This window comes from Equus przewalskii, chromosome 4 (assembly GCF_037783145.1).
Source record: "Equus przewalskii isolate Varuska chromosome 4, EquPr2, whole genome shotgun sequence".
NCBI classification, from domain to species: Eukaryota; Metazoa; Chordata; class Mammalia; order Perissodactyla; family Equidae; genus Equus; species Equus przewalskii.
Genome location: NC_091834.1, coordinates 14464965 through 14484630, shown reverse-complemented (window position 1 = coordinate 14484630; position 19666 = coordinate 14464965). Strand labels below are relative to the sequence as shown.

Below are 19666 nucleotides of genomic sequence, written 5' to 3'. Positions count from 1 at the left end.
TGTTAATCTTTCTTAAGTCAATTTAATTCTCAGGCCCAGCTGAAGAGCGTGGGGGCCACTATTTGTCTACCTGTGTGTTCCTTCCTGTCCTCCCCTCTAACCTTCCTATCAGAAACACTGCTATCCTCAGTTTTGTTTATCATTTCCTTGCCTTTTTAAAATCACAAACTTAAGTATCCCTAAGCAATATATAGTTTGGTTTTGCTTATTTTTGAAGTTTTACAAAAATGTTATGTATTCTTGCTATTTTTTTTTAATACTCATGTTGTGTTTCTATATGTTGTTGCCTTTAGTGGTAGTTCATTCATTTTTGTTGCTGGTATTCCTTTGTGTAAATACATCACCATATATTTATTTGTAAGCATTTGAATTGTTTCCAGTTTTTTTGCTATTTTGAGCAATGCTACTATAAACAATATTTTGTACGTTTCCTCCTGCATATGTACCCAAATATATGCCCTCTGGGGCCTATATCTAGGAGTGGAATTATTGGGTTTTAGGATATGTGAATGCTAAATTTCACAAGATATCCAAAATTGGGATTCACAGTGGTTGTACCAGTTTCTATTCGATCAGCGGTGTATGAGTATTCCCAGTGATCTGCATCTTTGCCGACATTTGGCATTGTCATATTTCTTAATTTTGCCATTCTGATGGATATACAGTTATTCTATGGTCTTAAGTTACATTTTCCTGAACATTAATGAGATTAAACACTTTTTTGTTTTTAAAAGATTAAACACCTTTTTTTCACGTTTACTGACATAAGTCTTCTGTTAAATGTCTGTTTGTGTTTCTTGCTCTTTTTGTCTTTTGGGTTGTTTATTCTTATTGGTTTGTAGGACTTACTTATATGTTCTGGATACTGTTTCTTGGGTGGTTATAGGTATAAGAATTATTTTCTCCCAGTTTGAAAATTCTTGTGTAAGTTTTGTTTGAACATCTGTTTTCAGGTCTTTTTGGTATATACCTATGAGTATAGTTGCTGAGTCATATTTTAAAATCTTTATGTTGAACATTTGAAGGAACTTCAAAACTGTTTTGGGATGCGAGGGCAATCTGGCTGCAACATCTGTCACCTCATTGATTGTCAGGGTGGATTCAGCTGATCTGGCTGGCTAGGAAGGTGTCCCCTTCCTCCCTCACCACTCCATAGGTGTCCCTCCCGAAGCTCTGCGCTCAGTCGAAGAGGATGACTTTCCCCGATAGAGGAGGACCGTACCTCGGTCAAGGGTATATGGTAGCTATGCTTCCCTGCTACAACCTGCCAACAAACTACCAAGGTCCATTTGTAGGAGAAGGTACGGAGTCAAGCTTCTCAGACTCCAGGCACATCCAAATGAGGCACGGCATATGGCTCTCTGCCTTTCTTTTAAAAAAAAGTGCAATAAACTGTTTTCCACAGCAGCTTTACCATTTTACCTTCCCACCATCAATGTAGAAGAGTTTGTTTCTCCACATTCTTACCAACACTTGTCGTTATCTGTCTTTTTTTGTTTATTGAAATATACATGTAACATTCTGTAAATTTAAGGTGTACAACATGTTGATTTGATACATTTATATATTATAATATGATTGCCATTGTAGCAATGATTAGCACCTCTGTCACATCACATAATTATCCTTTCTTTATGTGGTTGGAATAATTAAGATCTAATGTCTTACCAGGTTTGTGGTTATGAGACAACATTGTTGTCTATAGTCACCATACTGTGCATTAGATCTCTAGGACTCATTTGCTACTCGTTGGGAGTTCGTACCCTTAAGCAACATCTGTCCTGTTCCCCCACCCTCCGTCCCCTGGTAATCACAAGTTACTCTCTGTTTTTATGAGTTTGGCTTTTTTAGATTCCATAAATTCCAAAAAGATTTATATCTTTTTTAGGTATAAGTGATATCATACAGTATTTATCTTTCTCTGTCTGACTTATCTCACTTAGCATAATGTCCTCAAGGTTCATCCATGTTGTTGCAAATGGCAGGTTGTCCTTATTTCTCATGGCTGAATAATATTCATTGTGTATAAATGTGTATATATGTGTGTGTATATATATATACACACACCATGTCTTCTTTATCCATTCATCCATTGATGAGCACTTGGGTTGTTTCCATATCTTGGCTATAATGAATAGTGCTGCAATAAACATGGAAGTGTAGATATTTCTTCAATAACCTGTTTTCATTTCCTTTGGGTATATACCCAGAAGTGGCATTTTTGGATCTTATGGTAGTTCTAATTTTAATTTTTTGAGGAACTTCTATATTTTTTCCGTAGTGGCTAAAGCAATTTACGTTTCTACCAACGGTGTACAAGGGTTCCCATTTTTCCACATTCTCACTAACATGTGTTATCTCTTGTCTTCTCGATGATAGCCATTCTAAGAGATGTAAGGTAATATCTCATTGTGGTTTTGATTTGCATTTCTCTGATTGTTAGTGATGTTGAACATCTTTTTATGTACCTCTTGGCCATTTGCATGTCTTCTTTGGAAAAATGTCTAGTTCCTCTGCCCATTTTTTAATCAGATTTTTTTTGTTTTTGAATTGTACAAGTTTGTTATATATTTTGACTATTAACCCTTTATCTGATATGTGTTTGCAAAAATTTTCTCCCATTCTGCAGGTTACCTTTTCATTTTGTTGAGGATTTCTTTTGTTGTACAGAAGCTTTTAAGTTTGGTGTAGTCCCACTTATTGAGTTTTGGTTTTGTTGTTGTGCTTTTGGTATCATATCCAAAAACTCATTGCCAAGACTCATGTTGAGGAGCTTCTTCCCTATGTTTTCGTCTAGGAGTTTTATGGTAGCAGGTCTTGTGTTTAAGTCTTTGAAAATCCATTTTGAGTTAATTTTTGTGAGTGGTATAATATAGGGGTCCAATTTCATTGTTCTGTATGTATTTATGCAGTTTTCCAGCACCATTTGTTAAAGAGAGTATTCTTTCCCCACTGGGTGTTCTTGGCTCCCTTATTGAATATTAATTGACTCTATATGTTGGAGTTTAATTCTGGGCTCTCTGTTCTGTTCGACTGGTATATGTGTCTATTTTTATGCCAAACCATACTGTTTTAATTGCTTCGATTTGTGGTATAGTTTTAAATCAGGAAGTGTGATGCCTCTGGCCTTGTTCTTCTCTCTCAGGATTGCTTTGGCTATTCAAGGTCTTTTGTGTTTGCCCAAAATTTTAGGATTGTTTTTTCTATTTCTGTGAAGAATACCAGGTAGATTTTGGTAGAAATTGCGTTGAACATATAGATGGCTTTGGGTAGTATGGACATTTAACAAGATTAATTCTTCTGATCCACGAACACGGGATGTCTTTCCATTTGTTTGTTTCTTCTCCAACTTCTTTCAGCAAAGTCTTGTAGTTTTTCTTGTACAGATCTTTCACTTGCTTGGTTATTAAATTTATTCCTAGGTATTTTATTGTTTTTGATTCTGTTGGGAATGGGATAGTTTCCTTTGTTTCTTTTTCAGATGTTTTATTATTAGTATATAGAAATGCAGCTGATTTTGTATGTTAATTTTATACCCTGCAACTTTATTGAATTCATTGATTAGTTCCAGCAGTCTTTGGGTTGAGTCTTTGGGATTTCTATATAAAAAATCATATCGTCTGCAAACAACAACAATTTTACTTCTTCCTTTTTTTTTTTTTTTTTTTTGGAGGAAGATTAGCCCTCAGCTAACTACTGCCAGTCCTCCTCTTTTTGCTGAGGAAGCCTGGCTCTGAGCTAACATCCGTGCCCATCTTCCTCTAGTTTATACGTGGGACGCCTACCACAGCATGGCTGCCAAGCAGTGCCATGTCCGCACCCGGGATCCGAACCAGCGAACCCCGGGCCGCCGAGAAGCGGAACGTGCGAACTTAACCGCTGCGCCACCGGGTCGGCCCCTCTTCCTTTTTGATTTGAATGCCTTTTTATTTCTTTTTCTTGCCTAATTGGTCTGGCTGGGTCTCCCAGTACAATGTGGAATAGGACTGGTAAGAGTGGACATCCTTGTCTTGTTCTTAATCTTAGAGGAAAAGCTTTCAGGTTTTCACTGTTGAGTACGATGTTAGCTGTGAGTTTATTGTATATGGCCTTTATTATGTTGAGGTATGTTTCTTCTATACCCAATCTGTTGAGGATTTTTATCATGAAAGGATATTGTATTTTGTCAAATGCTTTTTTTGCATCTGTTGAGGTGATCCTGTGATTTTTTTATCTTTCATCTTTTAATGTGATATATTACACTTATTGATGTGCTTATGGTGAACCATCCTTGCACCCCAGGGATAAATCCCACTTGGTCATGGTGTATAATCCTTTTAATGTGTTCTTAAATGCATTTTGTTAATATTTTGTTGATTTTTGCATCTATATTCATCAGAGATATTGATCTATAGTTTTCTTTTTTTGTAGTCTTATCTGGCTTTGGAATCAAGGTAGTGCAGGCCTCATAGAATGAATTTTGAAGTGTTCTCTCTTCTTGAATTTTTTGAAGAGTTTGAGCAGTATTAGTGTTAATTTTCCTTTAAATGTTTGGTAGAATTCACCAGTGAAGCTGTCTGATCCTGAGGTTTTCTGTGTTGGGAGGTTTTTGATTACCAGTTCAAGCTCTTAACTCATTATGCATCTGTTTGGGATTTTCTATTTCTTCCTATTCATTCTTGGTAGATTGTGTGTTTCTAGGAAATTTTATTTCTTCTAGGTTATCTAATTTTTTTACATATAATTGTTCATAGTAGTCTTCATGATCCTATGTACTTCTGTAGTGTCAATTGTAATGTCTCTTTCATTTCTAATTTTATTTATTTGAGTCATCTCTCTTCTTAGTCTAGCTAAAGGTTTGTCAATTTTATCTTTTCAAGAAACTTGTTCTTAGTTTCACTGAGCCTTTCTATTGTTTTTCTGATCTCACTTTTATTTATTTCTTCTCTGGTTTTTGTTATTTCTTTCCTTCTGCTAACGTTGGGCTTAGTGTGTTCTTTTTGTAATTCCTTAAGGTATAAAGTTAGGTTTTTTTTTGAGATCTTTATTTTTTTTTAATATTGGCATTTGTCATTATAAATCTCCTGTTAGAACTGCTTTTGCTACATCCTATAAATTTGGTATGTTATGTTTCCTTTTTTGTTTGTGTCAAGATAATTTTTTATTTCTTTTTTGACCTGTTGGTTGTGTAGGAGTGTGTTGTTTAATTTTCATGTATTCATGAATTTTCCAGTTTTCCTCCTTTTATTGACTTCTAGTTTCATAGCATTGTAGTCAGATTGGTATGACTTCAGTCTTTTTAAATATAGTAAGACTTGTTTTTTGACCTGTCATTTGACAGAACATATAATCTGTCCTTGAGCATGTTTTGTGCATACATGAGAAGAAGGTGTATTCTGCTGCTTTTGAATGGGATGTTCTGTATATGTCTGTTAGGTCCATTTTGGTCTGAAGCATATTTCAAGTCCCATGTTTCCAAATTAATTTACTGTTTGGATCATCTATCCATTGTAAAGTGGGACAATACAGTCCCCTGCTGTTATTGTATTGTTATCTACTTACTCCTTTGTTGCTTTGTATACTGGATGCTCCAATGTTGGGTGCAATATATTTACAATTGTTATGTTCTCTTGATTAAATGGCCCTTTTATCATTATATAATGATCTTCTTTGTTTCTTATTACAATTTTGATTTAAAGTCTATTTTGTGTGATATAAGTATAGCTATCTTTATTCTCTTTTGGTCTCCATTTGTGTGAAATATCTTTTTACATTCCTTCTCATTGAACCTATATGTATTCTTAAAGCTTAAGTGAGTCTCTTGTAGGCAGCAGATAGTTGGGTCTTGTTTTTTTTAATGCATACAGCCACTCTGTTCCTTTGGTTGGAGAATTTAATCCATTTACATTTAAAGTAATTATTTGTAGGTAATTACTTATTAATGCTTTCTTATTAGTTTTTTTTTTTTTTTTGGCTGTTTTGTAGTTCCTTTGTTCTTTTCTTCCTCTCATACTGCCTTCCTTTCTGAATTGATAATTTTCCATAGTGGTATGCTTTGGCTCCTTTTTTTTTGTGTGTGTGTGTGTGATATGTGTGTAGGTTTTTGCCCTGTGGTTTCCATGAGGCATTGATAATATATCTTATAAGTGTAACAGTCTGTTTTAAACTTATTGCAACTTAACTTCAATCACATACAGAAATCTCTTACTCTCCGTATATTTCATGTTTCTGTTGTCACAATTTATATCTTTTCACGTTGTATATCCATTAACAAATTATTATAGCTATAGTTCTTTTTAATAATTCTATCCTTTAACCTTTATGCTAGAGTTAAGTGATTAACACACCACTATATTGCAGTATTTGTGTTTTCTGAATTTGAATACTTAACGTTACCAGTGTGTTTCATACTTTCATGTTACTACTTAGCATCCTTACTTTTTAGGTTAACGATATTCTTTCAACATTTTTGGTAAGGCAGGTCTAGTGATAACGAACTCTCTGAGCTTTTTTTGGTGTTGGGACATGTTACCTCTTTTTTATTCTGAAGGACAGCTTTGCCAGATAAAGTATTCTTGGTTGGTAGGTTTTTTCTTTCAGCATTTTGAATATATCATACTCTCTCCCAGCCTGTAAAGTTTCTGCTTAGAAATCCACTGATAGCCTTTGGGGGTTCCCTTGTAAGTGAAAAGAAAAGCTTCTTTTCTCTTGCTGCTCTTGAGATTCTCTTTGTCTCCTAATTTTGAAAGTTTTATTATAATGTATCTTGGAGAAGATATCTTTGGATTGAATTGTTTAGAGATCTCTGAGCTTCAAGAACTTACATGTCCAAATCCCTCCTCATTTTGGAAAGTTCTCAGCCACCATATCTTTAAAAAATCTTTCTGCCCTTCCTCTCTCTCTTCTTCCTCTTCTGGGACTCCCATAATACGTCATTTGTTTCTTTTAATGGTGTCCCAGAAGTTCCATGGGCTTTCATCATTTCTTTTTTTCTTTTTTCCTTTTGTTCCTCTGAGTGGATAGTTTCAAATGTCCTGTCTTTGAGTTCACTGATTATTTCTTCTGTTTGATTGAGTCTGCTGTTGAAGCTTTCTATTAACTTCTTCAATTCTGTGATTGTATTCTTCATCTCCAAAATTTATGTTTGGTTCTTTTTTTATGATTTCTGTCCCTTTGTGTATGTCTCATTTTGTTCCTGTATTGTTTTCCTGATTTTGTTAAATTGTTTATCAGTGTTCTCTTACAGCTCTCTGATCATCTTTATAACGATTTTTAAAAATTCTGTGTCAGGCAATTCATGTATCTCCATGTTTAGGGGGTTGGTTACTGAAAGCTTACTGTGATTCTTTTGTGATGTCATTTTTTCTTGTTTCTTTGTGATCACTATAGTCTTGCATAGGTATCTGTGTATTTGAAGAAGTGATCTCTTCTTCCAGGCTTTACAGACTGACTTCAGTAAGGAAAGACCTTCACCTGCAGGTGGGGGCACACTGGAGTGTTCTGTGAACCTGGGTCTCATGGTGCAGAGGTGCCAAGTGCAGGGGCGTGGGGCAGCTCTGGGCCTCGGGGTACATGGTGTCTTGTCAGCTCAAGCAGCAGGAGTCTACTACATTGACAACTCTTTGATCCTTGGGGAGGGCTGGAGAGGGTCCACAGTGGCTGCAAGCCTGTTGAAGTCTTCAGTGGTGCTTCTAGGTCCAGTGGCTAGGTACCAGGGCAGGCAGTGGTAGAGGCTGGAGTTGGTGGTATGGACACAGTTGGCTGCAGGGGCCAGCTGCAGGTGCCTGTGTGGGCAGGGTCAGCTGCAGTTACATGTGCAGTGGTGAGACCAGGGCTTCAGCAGCAGAGTCTCAGGCCAACTCTAGGAGACTTGGCTGTTGGCGTTTATTTGTGAGTCCGCGGGAGCTAGCCACAGGGCCTTGTATGGTTTGGGAGCTGGTATTGGGAATCAAGGCAGGTGGGTGTAGGGATGTGGCTGCTGGGGCTATCTTGGGCACATGTGGTGGTACAGGCCAGTGACAGGAGTTGGGGCCTGCTCTGGATGCCCAAGCAGCTGTGGGGACCTGGGCTGTCACCATACACTTGTGTGGCTTCAGGGGCTTGCTGCAGGCATGCACATGACATTGCAGGCCTGTGATGGGAGTCAGAGCCAGCAGTCTAAAGGTGCACTGTAGGGCCTAGGTCCTGGTGTGCACAGCTTTGCAGGCCAGTGACGGGGGTCAGAGCCTTATCCGGGCCCAGTAGCAGCTGTGGGGGCCTTAGCTATTGGTGTGCATGTGTGTGGCTGCAAGGGCTAGCCACAGGTGAACGCACGGCGGTGAGGGTTGGCCACAGGAGTCTAGGCTGGTGTCTTGCTTGTGTGCCGCTACAGGAGCCCAGAGCTGGCTGCTGGTGTGGATCCTAAGCTCTAGTGGGAAGGAGGGGAGGGAGTGGGAGGGACTTAGGCAGCTGTTGTCTGTGAACATGAAAACCTGTGGCTGAAAATTTCAGTAGTGAAATCTGCAGGGGGTCCGTAGCAGCTGTGCTGGCTGTTGGTTTCCTGAGTGGTGAAAGCTGCTGGGGTCCTCTGTGGAGCAGTCTGCTTGGGTCTACAGTGAGGTCCTCGGTGATGAAAGCTGCTGATATCTGCAGTGTCCACAAGGCTTGTTGTTGTCCTCAGCGGTGAAGGCTGCTGGGGTCCTCTGAGGAACAGGCCCAGGCCCCTGGGAACCGTGTTACTCCTGCCGCGTGGCTGATATTGGTAGCCCTGCCCTTCCTTCTTGTTCCTAGGTCTCTCTATACATGTCAGCTTTGTTGGTATCTGGGTGGGGTGACATCGGAGCAGGTCCTCTATGCAGTGCCCTGAAAGGCTGGCAAAGCTAGTCTCTCACCCTGCTTTCCTTTTCCTGCAAGGAGAACTCTGTTCCCCTGGGGAATTCCCTCTTGATGCTAAGATGGGCTGATGCAGGCAAAATGAAACTTTCTTCTTACCGTTTTTATTTGGTGAGGAAGATTGGCCCTGAGCTAACATCTGTTGCCAAGCTTCCTCTATTTTGTATGTGGGATGCTGCCACAGCATGGCTTGATGAGCAGTGTGTAGGTCTGCAGTGGGGATCCGAACTCTGGGCTGCCAAAGTGGAGCGCACAAACTTAGCCACTATGCCACTGGGCCAGCCCCTCCTCTTCCCCTTTTTGTGCAGTTATTTTCAGGCTTTTTTGTCTTCTGTGTTGCTGAAGCTTCCTAGATGGACTCCTGAGGTCTCCCAGGCTCCTTTTGTTCATGAAAAACTGTCTAATTGGTATTCTTTGCTGGGGGACGGAGGCTGGGGTCTCTCACTTTTGCCCTCTTGGTGATAGCACTCTATGTTATGTGTTTTTTACCACAATTAAAAAAAAGAGAGACAACTTTGGAGAGGAAAAAATTTTATGTATGGAAAATTATTCACTGTGCAATATTTGGGATCCAGACTTCTCTTGCCCAGTATTGTGTTTCTGAGGTTTCCTCTCACTTGTTCATTTTCATTGCTGTATTTTGTGCCATTGTATGAATATATGACAGTTGTTTTTGTTGTCCATTCTGTCATTTTCATTTGGGGCCTATTATAAATAACACGGCTATTAACATTCTTGTGTGTGCTTTTTGATGCATGTATGTTTTTCTCTTATACAAATATCTTGGGGTGGGATTGCTGGGTGATTGGATATGTGCGTGAGCTTTAATAGATACTGTCAAACAATTTCCATGGTCCTTTTACTAACTTCCACTCCACCAGCAGTATCTGAGAGTTCTAGTTGTTTTGAGAAGATGCATATAAAGCTCGTACATGTTTAGCAAATATATGGTAGCTATTTTTGTTTTTATGAAGATGACTCCTGGGTATCTTACTTAGGCAGCTGGGTTGGTTCCATCCACCACAGGAAGGAGTGCAGGAAGGGGAGAGCGGGCATGGGGTAGAGGAGAGTAGAGGAAGGAGCTACCCTGCGGACATGTGTAAGTGTTTATTCGAGACTCAGTTTAAAGCGCAGAAGGGATGCCTTGCCTAGATACAGAGATTGGGGAATCATCTTAGTAGACTGAAGCTAAGTCATCGAATAAGATCTTAGCCGAAGGTTGGGCTGGGGACGGAAGGAGGGGCAGAAGAGGGTACACAGAGTACATTAGTTTGTCAGGGCTGTCATAACAAAATACAACAGACTGGGTGGCTTAAACAACAAATTTATTCCTCACAGTTCTGGAGAGTGGAAGCCCACGATCAAGGTGTTGTCAGGTTTGGTTCCATCTGAGACCTGTCTGCTTGCAGGTGGCCGCCTTCTCCCTTGGTGTTCACATGGTCCCTCAGTTCACCTGCATGTCTCTGTCCAGATTTCCTCTAATAAGGACACCGGTTGTAATTGGATTAGGGCCTGCCCTAAAGACCTTATTTTAACTTAATTAGCTCTTTAAAGACCTTATCTCCAAATACAGTTACATTCTGAGGTACTGGGCATTAGGGCCTCAACATAAGAATTTTGTGGCAGGTGAGGGGACACAGTGCAGCCCATGACACAGGATGAGGGAGAAATGGAACGGACCGAGGAGTGGAGATTGCAGGGAGCAGCGTAGGAGGACTGGCCTGAGGGGAAGGACAGCAGGTTGGAGAGCTGTCTGTGAGAATAAAGGAGGGTTTCAGGGAGGGTAGGGTCAACCACAAACCTCCCAGATTCCGCTTCTAATCACTGATAACAAATCATTTTATTTTTCTAAATACTTTTTCTAAAATGGAGGCTTTTAATAGAAATGCTGAAGTAAATGTTTAATAGGGTTTGCCTTACTCATACTCACTTGCAAAATGGTTATGAATCAGAGTCGCTTACATGAAATTTTGATTCATAGCCATTTTGCAAGTGACTATGAGTAAGGCAAACCCTTTCTGAATATTGTACAAATGCTGAATATCTTCCTACTATGTTTTCAAGTCTATAAGAGAATGGCCTTGAAATATATTTTGTTCAAACAGATGAGACATCGTGAGTAATCAGATTTAAAAATTGCGGTTTACTATTTAAAGCTTTCTACCAAGACTGTATCATTTCTATTCTAACTGGATGGTAGTTTTGAATGCTCAAAATATTTGCAAGCAGGTTTAAGGATAATAATGATAAACTTTGTGAAGTCACTCTGCCAGGGCCTTGTCCTTCACCCTTCCTCCAATATCCAATTCATCAGCAAATCCTGGTAGTTCTGCTTCATATGGCACGTTTGTTCACTTTTTTGCCTCTCCACCGCTGCCAGCTACTCCAGCTGCCATCATCTTTGGTGTGGAATACCACAGCAGCCTTCTAACTGGACTTCCTGCTTTTATTCTTGCCCCTTCTAGAGAAATCTTTAAGAAAAAAAAAAACAAAGCCAGACTATGTCATCCTCTGATTAAACCTTCAGCAGCTTTTTATTACATTTGGAATAAAATCCAAACTCCCTACCACACCCTAAAAAGATCTGCCTGATAAGACGCTGCCCACCTGCCCGCCCTCATCTGCCGCACTGGCCTCCTTTCTGCTGCTTGATACCAAGCTAATGGCCGCCTCAGCCTTAGCCTTAGCCTACCTTCCTGCCCCTCCCCTTGTTTTCAAGTTACTCCTTCAATCTCAACTCAAATGTCACCTTGGCAGAAAGGCCTTCCCTCACACCACAGCTAAAATTGCTCTTTCCTCTTTTTGTATTCTAGCGTGTCACATTTATTTACTTATTATCTATGTATTTATTTAGGTAGGTAGGTTAGTTTTGTAAGCAGCTGTCAGACTGTCTAACAAGTGCATGTACCATTTTGCGCTCGCACCAGCAGTGGTTGCTCCACATCCAGCATTTGGTGTTGTCAGTGTTTTGGATTTTAGCGGTTCTAATGGGTGCATAATGGTATCTCATTGTTTTAATTTGCAATTCTCTAATGACATATTTCACTGAGTATCTTTTCATATGCTTTGATGCCATCAGTATATCTTCTTTGGTGAGATGTTCAGATTTTTGTCCATTTTTGAATTAGGTTGTTCATTTTCTTATTGTTGAGTTTTATGAGTTCTTTGTATATTTTGGCTAACAGTCCTTTATCAGATGTCTTTTGTAAATATTTTCTCCCAGTCTGTGGCTTGTCTTCTTATTCTCTTGACACTGTTATTTTTTCCAGAGTATTTATCGCTAACTAAAATAATCTTATTGTTTATTGTTTGTCTCCTTCCACTACAGTGTAAGGTCCACAGACAACCCGTCTGTTTTGTTCTTTGCCGTATTCCCAGTGCATAGCATGGTGCCTGGTATTTTGGATGCACTTGACAAATATTTCTTTATTGAGTGAATGGATAACAACTGTTAACATTTTTAGTTTGTTGTATTTTTATTGAAAATTGCATTCAGCTGACTTAAGTTCTTCAGTCTTCTTATTTAAAACTCAAGTTCAAATTTTTGCCATTTTAATCTTCAAAATTAGGGATAATAGCCACTCGCGATAGTGTGAGATGAGTTTCCACTCTGGTTCAGGTGCATTGGTTTAAGATGTCATTGCTGAGCTGCACTTGCTCTGCCCTCTCAAGAGTCGTACAGATTTCTTCTCCAGGAAGTCGTTTCAGGACTGGGCAGCGGGAGCAGGAGGACTTCTCTGTCAGTCCCACAAAGGCTCATGGGATAAGTGCCACCTGCTAGACACTGGAGAGTCTCAGTGTGTTCAAAGATGTGTCCACAGATAAACACACGCACACACATACACACACTGAGCCTTGCAAGGTAAAAAATTATTCAAATTCTCTGTTCTTGATTGCTTTTTTGTTATTGGATTTGTTAAAGATGGAAAATGACATGTTAGTCTCCTACTATAGTTTTCCTTTTTTAAAAAAATATCTTTAGTAGTCTTTGGCTTTATATATTTGTGTTATGTTGTTTGCTACTAGTGTTCATAAGTATTATATTTTTGTCTATCTTTGTCCCAATTAAATGCTTTTTGCCTTGAATTCTACTCTTTGAAGGTGTCTGCCCTGCTTTGTTTTTGTTTGGGTATGCCAAGTCTTCTATTTTTAAGTCTTAAAAATAACCTCTATAAGAGATTTTTAAAAATTCAAGTCTTCTATTTTAAGCCTTAAAAGTAACATATGTAAGAGATTTTTAAAAATCCTTTCAGAAAAGCTTTTAAAAGATGTTTTGGTTTTCTATTGCTTCGTAACAAACCATCTCAAAACTTAGTGGCTTCAAACTAGAACCATTTTATTCTCTCCCGTGATTCATGGCTGGATGGTTCTTCTGCTCCATGGATATTCTGCTGGTCCCGCGGTCATCTAGTGGCTCACCTAGACTAGCACGTGCACGATGGCTCATTCACATGGCTAGTGCCTTGGTGGAGATGGCTGGGCTCAAGTGGGATGTTGACAGCGTAGCATCCATATCTATTGAACTCTCTATCTACCTATCTTGCTGTCTGCTGTTCTAATCTCAGCCGTCTCCCTCGCCAAGTGGCCTCTTCACATGATCTTTTTATGTGGTCCCTCCAGCAGGGTGACCATACTTCTTATATGGCAGTTTAGGGCTCTCAAGTGTGTTGAGGTTGAAGCTGTCAGGCCTCCTTAAAGCTGAGGCATGGAACTCCCACAGTGTCACTTCTGCCTCATTCTGTTGGTTGAAGACAGTCATAGAGCCAGCCCAGATTCATGTAAATACAAGGAGGTGTGGTCCATTGAGGGCCATCTTTGGAGGCTGCCTCGCACAAAATGAGAATCTAAACCCTTCACATTTATTATTTTAATTGATGTGAATATTGTCCCTACGGTTGAGGCTTGTTCGCTTTTATTTCCTTTGGTGAATTTGCCTCGTGCTTTTAATTCTATTCATTTCTCTATCAACATCAAGACAAAAGACAGTGCTTTTACTTCAATTATGATAACGGAGGCCTTCAGCATGATTTTACTCACATTTTATATTTAGTTATTATCTGGAATTTTAGGCCATAATTTAAATTTAAATATTGTATATATTCTTTTTAAAAAGTACTACATGTTTTCATTCATTTTATAACTATATAAATAATTATTTCGATTTAATTGGTTTCAGTGCATGCTGTCAGTCCTAATATACCATTATTTCTAGGGAACTTGGATTTATTTTTTGGTAAGATGTAATATATCTTCAACTCATGTTTCAGGAATCCGATGTAGATTAGATAATATCTGATTTCTTTCCAAATTTATCATGCCTTCCTCTTCATCCTGTTGGGTTGGTTATAGAGTTCTTGGATCACACTCTTTGCTTCTCAGGAATTTATTGTTATTGTTCCATTGTCTTTGGGAATTCATTGTCCTTTATAGGTTCTTCTTTTTGGGGAACTGGATTCTTTTTTTCTCCCCTGTAATATAAAATTTTTGCCACTAAGTGTTGGTGAATGAAACTGGAACATGGTGTGCATTTTTGTCTTTTTTTCAACTCTGTCAGGTTTTCTTCTAGTATAATTTTTGTTTTATCTCATCGTCCATTTAACTGCAAGTATAATGATTTGTTTGATAGAGCTTAGTTCTGAAAGCTACATTTGTCATCTCACTCTGCATTTTCATATTTTTGGTCGTTCTACATTATGGGAAAACTTCTTGAATGTAACTTCCTCATTATGAATTCAGCTTTTCTGCCATGTTAGTTCTGCTATTTTTCTCCCTTGCTAATGTTAGTTCTGCTGTTGCATTTTCGTTTCCTTGAAATCTATCCTAATCTGAGTTTCTTCCATTTCCTTCTCTGCATAATGCCTCTTTATTCCCACTACGCTTGGTTCTTAGAGGCAGTGCCAGCCCCGCCTCTACTTACTGCGGGGTGGTACTTAGTAGGACTGGAGTCTCTGAATGGATATAGGAAAAGAGCTGCTGGGTGGGAAAGGGAGAGTGGCTGTCAGACTCACCCAGTGTGGGCTGGCCAGCCTGTTTCCTGATTGCTACAAACCCAGAAATTGTGCTAGTGGTGGAGAGAGGTGAAGGGCTGAACCCTCTTCGCGTGTCCTTGCTTGCAGCTGTGCTGTTCCCCTTCAGAGGCAAGGGTGCAGCCTGCGTGGATGTTTCTCTGTCTTCATTCACACTAGAGTTAGTGAAAATTTCTCCCAGACTTTACCAAGTTGTTATTGTTCAAGGCACACTCTACTTTCTGCCTTTTCTTTTTTTTTTAAAGATTGGCACCTAGGCTAACAACTGTTGCCAATCTTCCTTTTTTTTTTTAAGGATTGACACCTGGGCTAACAACTGTTGCCAATAATTTTTTTTTAAACCCCCCCTCCCCCGCCCCGCCCCGTACATAGTTGTATATCTTAGTTGCAGGTCCTTCTAGTTGTGGGATGTGGGACGCCGCCTCAACATGGCCTGACGAGAAGTGCTGTGTCCGCGCCCAGGATCTGAACCCTGGGCCGCCGCAGTGGAATGTGCGAACTTAACCACTCGGCCGCAGAGCCGGCCGCCTGCCTTTTCTTATGTGTATCTTTATAGGTGTTTTAAATGGGATTTGTAAATTCCATCAGTAGGTGGTAGCCTGGTGCCCTCTTAAACTAGATGTTGTCTTTTTTTATCTTACATTTTATTAATCTTTAAGAAATGTTAATTCTTTTTATTGGCACCGGGACCCTCTCTCCAGGTAGTCATGGTCTCCCTGGGATCACTAACAGATACTTTTGATAAAAAGAACATTGGACAACCCTTTATTAACCTTCTTAACTCAGCTTAACCAAGGGGGGGAGTCGCTCGTGCCAGGTGCTGGCCTCATGATTAGCCTGAGTTAAGAGGAAAAGGTCACACGAAGTTTCTCCTCTAGGAGTATTCAGTTATGTTAAGACTCCAGAGCCAAAACTCGGTTAAAAAGCTGGCACTAACGTTTTTATGCTTAATATTTAAACTGCTTAACTTCTTAGTCTTTTAGTTGTTTGGGTGCAGGGGGCGGTGTGCTTAAACAACAGCGATTTACTTGCTCCCAGTTCTGGAGGCTGGAAGTTCAAGATCGAGGTGTGGGCAGGTTTGCTTTCTTCTGAGGCCTCTCTCCTTGGCTTGTTGATGGTCTCCCTGTTGCTGCCTCTTCTCATGGTTTTCTCTGTGCAGCCCTGGTGTCTCATCTCATAAGGACCCCAGTCATACTGGATTAGAGCTTCACCCTGACGGCCTCATTTTAACATAATCACCTTTTTTTTTCATTTTTATCCAAGTATAATTGACAAATAAAATTGTAAGATATTTGAAATGTACACTGTGATGATTTGATATACATACATACTGTGAAAGGATTCCTCCCGTCTAGTTCATTAACAAATCCAGCACCTCACATGTTTGTTTATTTTATTGTGTTTGGTGAGAACATTTAAGTTCTTTAAATTCTTTCTTAATCTTTTATCATGTTTACTTACGTGCTTTTATCTTTTTGTTTTTTGGTGTTAGCCTTTTTGACTCCCTTATCTCAAATATAATGCATTTCATTCTTTTAAAGTTTAGCCCTCTTTTATTTCTTTACTTTGCTATTCTTTTTTTCTTAAATTCTGAGTTTTTCCTCTATTTTTGGTCCTTTTGGTTTTTATGTTCCTTATCATTCTTTCATTCTAATTTTAATTCTGACTGCCTTAACTTTTTCGTGTCTGTGTTCTTAAGCACTCCCTCTCCTCCCCGTCCTGGTTAGATTTTGTAAAGGCCGGAAGGATGTATAGTCAGTCCTCAGCAGGTAGTAGCAGTGGGCAGTGTCAGTCGACAACCAGGGGAGACCGCTTCTCTCCTTCTCCCCCTAGTAGTCGCTAAGTAGATTTTATATCTCTTTGTTTTGTCTTGACCCCTGAAATTATAACTTGGGGATATACTGATTAAAACAATTTCACAGAGCAGTGGAGATGTGCTCCCGGCAGATGGCTCCTGTGAACTTTTGGCGTGGCTTTGGACAGCACATACCACCTGTATGAGGCGCTGATTGTTCTGAAATCCGTGGTCTGTAACGTGGGTTTTGTCACTCGGTGGAAAGACTGAGTCAGACAGGTGCATTTAAGCTCTGCTGTGGAATAGCTGCGTGACCATGAGCAAGTTTCAGATCCTTTCTTGAGGCTTTCTGCCTAGCTCTAAAAAGGCAAAAATAATATCTACCTTTCAGTTATTGTAAGAAATAGTAGTAGTGCCTATAGAATACCCTGCATTGTCCCTGGCCCATAGTCGTCACTCAAATGTGGGACAAGCCAGGCCAGCCATATGTCACCCGGAGGAAATGAAGCGAGTGGGTAGATTATGCCTGGAGTGGGTCTGCCCTAGCAAAGCTCAGAATGAGAGAGAACCATGGGATGTTAACAGGCCTGCTGGGAGGTCACTGGTCCTGGGGTCATGGATAGGCTTCTGGCCTTGCTCCTACTTCAGCTTCTTATAATGCCCACTTCTAGCATATTAAGATGAACCTCAGTTTTACCAATTTGGATGTGGGAGTGTAGAGGAAAGAGTCACTTTAATAAATAGTCTCAGCTTGTAAGACATATCCCAATTTCAAAAATATTACAGTGTGAGAAAAATGCCTCTTAAAAATCAAGGATTTTTGTCTGTAGTTTGGTCCATCTTTCTCAGCTGGGCTTTGGGATGATTGTCTTGCTGTGACAGTCTCCTGAGCCCACCTCTTATTAAGCTCAGGGATTTTATCTTGAGGCTTGGCAGATCTCTACTTGAGGCTCCCACCATCTCACCTGGCCCGAGGGTAGTCTGTCTCCTGTCCAGTACTGGAATCCCTGGGAAGAGGAGTCTGTTCCGTTTATTGCCACAGGCTCTGTATGTCTCAAGATGCGGTGGGGAGGTAGTGTGTGTGGCGTGGATAGAGCAATAGCTGTTTCTATTCTCTAACTTCCCAGGAGCCCCTAAAGGATCACCTGACCTGCCTTCGAAACTCAGGCCGTGTGCTGACTCTCTGTGCTTTGCTCCCGTAGACTGCTGGTTCCTAAGCTTGGCTGCATGTTAGGATCACCTGAGGAGGTTAAAAAACACGATTGCCTGGATCCCACCCCCAGTCTATTTTAATCTATCTGGGGTCTGGCCTGGACATCTGGTTTCTTTCTTAAACTCTAATGTGCAGCGAAGTTGAGATTGTACCACCTGACTCCTTTCACCCTTCCCTGGTCAGCTGCTGCCTGTGGCTGGAACCCTTTGGCTGCCCAGAGCATCTGTCTGACAGATTGCACTTTGGCTCCAGAAAGAGGTTCTGTACTTCAAAAAAATTTTGTTAACCATTGGCCTTTGAGAGCCTAAGTCACCCTTTGTGTGTCTGAGCAGAGCTACAGGACTGCTTTCTGGAGAGACGCTGCCTGGACTTCGTTCCCCCACTTCCGTGGTTAACCAGCCCCTTAATTTTCAAAGCAGGTCTCAACCCTTTCCCCTTGGTTGACTGTAAAGCAAAAAGATCTTCCCTTAATTGGCTGCCTAGTAGACTGAGTTTGAGTTTCTTGCAGATTTTCACATCAAATTTTAAATATTTCAATTCTTATAGGAAGCTTAGATCTAAAACGTTCCTGGAGGTGGCCTAAAATCTTTCTAGTTGTCTTTTTTATTTTGTGTGTGTGTGTGAGGTTAGGGGTCTACTGAACACTCTCTTCGAAAAGACAGCTGACGGTGCGGGTGAACTGCAGCTGGTTAAGAAGGGGCCGGGGCTGAGCCCCTGTTCTGCCTTCTGCTCCCAAAGCCCTCACCCCTCTGATGCACAGAGCGGCTCCCTGGAGACCAGATTGATTGTCACTGCCTTCTCTCTCCACTGAACCAAGGTGGCCCCTCAGAGTCCCACTGAGTCCTCACTGTTATGGCCACTTGTGAAATTCTGTTTATGTTTTTTCTTGGATTGTGATTGTGGCTTTCATTATGGGATGTTATAAAAATAGTCATTTGAAAATTGTGAACTTAAAAAAAAGACTAGGGATGTTGTGTGCAACACCAGCCGCTTCAGAGAATCCCTTTCTGAGCATGCGTGGGAGAGAGCTTTCCCGGGCTTCTTGTGCTATTAGGAAATGTTGTTTTCCTCCTTGGCTGCTGATTCATGTGACCCCATGGACACCCTGGGCCCTGTAGCTGCTCAGGCTTCCCTTTCTCCTGAGCAGGTTGGCAGCTCAGTGTCAAGTCTGTGGCTGCCTTGAGGAAGTACCTGTTGCATCAGAGTGTGGTTTTGTGCACTAACTTTACCCCAGCTGTATTTCTCTTTTTAAAATTATTTTCCATTTGTCTTCATTTCCTCATCCATTTATTTCCTTCTCTTCTGAAGTGTGTATCCTTGTTAGCCCCATCATCCTTTTTCGAATGAGCTGGTGTACAAATTAGCACATAAATAAGAATTATTCTAAATATTTTAAGAAATCATCCTTTTGATCCACTCTGGCTACTTCGGTCTTAGCTCTTGGTTCTGCTGTCTGCCGCAAGGGTCTCTTGGCTGTCCTGCTCTATCCCTTCTCCTCCCCATCTGCCCACCTCTGTGTCCCAGAGATCTTTCTGCAGCCCCTCAGCAGCAGAGTGGAGCCCAGCAGCCCAGGGTAGATGGCCTTTCTTAGCAGTAACTCCCTCCATTTCCAGACCGATTTCCTGTGGCTCCCCACCGGCTCTCCATACTTTTGCACCTCTTGTTTCTGCCTCTCTGCCACTGCTTGCCATTTCCACTGATCTGAAGCCCTTCTCCCACTTATTCCCCTTTCTCTTTTCAGAGTCAGTTTCCTCTGTGAAACCTCTGCTGATCCCCTCCGGG

General features: G+C 40.6%; 1 protein-coding gene across 17 annotated transcripts in view; it reads left to right on the top strand.

Moving 5' to 3' along the window:
- The window catches only part of COA1 (cytochrome c oxidase assembly factor 1), a 112856-nt gene that overhangs the window by 81598 nt on the left and 11592 nt on the right, over positions 1-19666 (top strand). The window lies entirely within an intron of this gene.